Genomic DNA, 778 nt, shown 5'->3' on the forward strand with positions numbered 1-778 from the left:
ACTGTTTTGGGTTCAATTTCGCTTACATAACAAGTAAATAAGCAGAAATTCGTCGTTGCTCGCGTCCTAACACCAGCAGAAGGTTCTYCTATGATTTGAGATTGGGGATGGCTTTGGGTCCACTTAGTAACGTGATGTGGTGGAACAGAGGGCACAGTTTCTTGTGCATTTTGAAGATGAGGTGGAGATGCAGAATCTAGATTAGGTACTTGAGCTTCATTAGAGGATGAGACTGGAGGACTTTCATTTATTGGTGCAGCTTCTTGTGGAGAAGCTTCTAGGGAAGGGGTCACAGCGGATGTAGGGAGGGGAGCTTCTTCTGTGATGGATGTCGTGGAAGGACTTGCTCYGGATGCTTGATCTGGATGGACAACTTCTGCAGAGGATCTTTCTGGATCTGTATCATCTTCATACCACTCCGCAAAAAGTTTCTCGAGTTCTGGGGTGATTGTAGCATTTGGAGATTTGTCGCCTTGAATTTTCAACTCTTCTGTGAACTTGTCCTTTGTCACTTGAAAAGAATCATCAAATCTGACGTTTGTGCTAACAACCACTATTTGAGTCTAGGGGATGTAGGCTCGGTATGCGGCAGTGTCCCACGCATAGCCGATGAAGATTGCATCATCCCCCTTGGGCTCAAACTTTCCCATAGACTCTCTGTCATTTAGGACGAAGCATTTACAACCAAACACATGAAAGAACTTTATGTTTGGCCTTCTGTTATGTAGAAGTTGATAGGGAGTCTTCTCGAAATGCTTTACCACCAAGGACCGGTTTT

The sequence above is a fragment of the Cynara cardunculus genome, assembly GCF_001531365.2.
Source record: "Cynara cardunculus var. scolymus isolate 2C chromosome LG 2, CcrdV1, whole genome shotgun sequence".
NCBI lineage: Eukaryota > Viridiplantae > Streptophyta > Magnoliopsida > Asterales > Asteraceae > Cynara > Cynara cardunculus.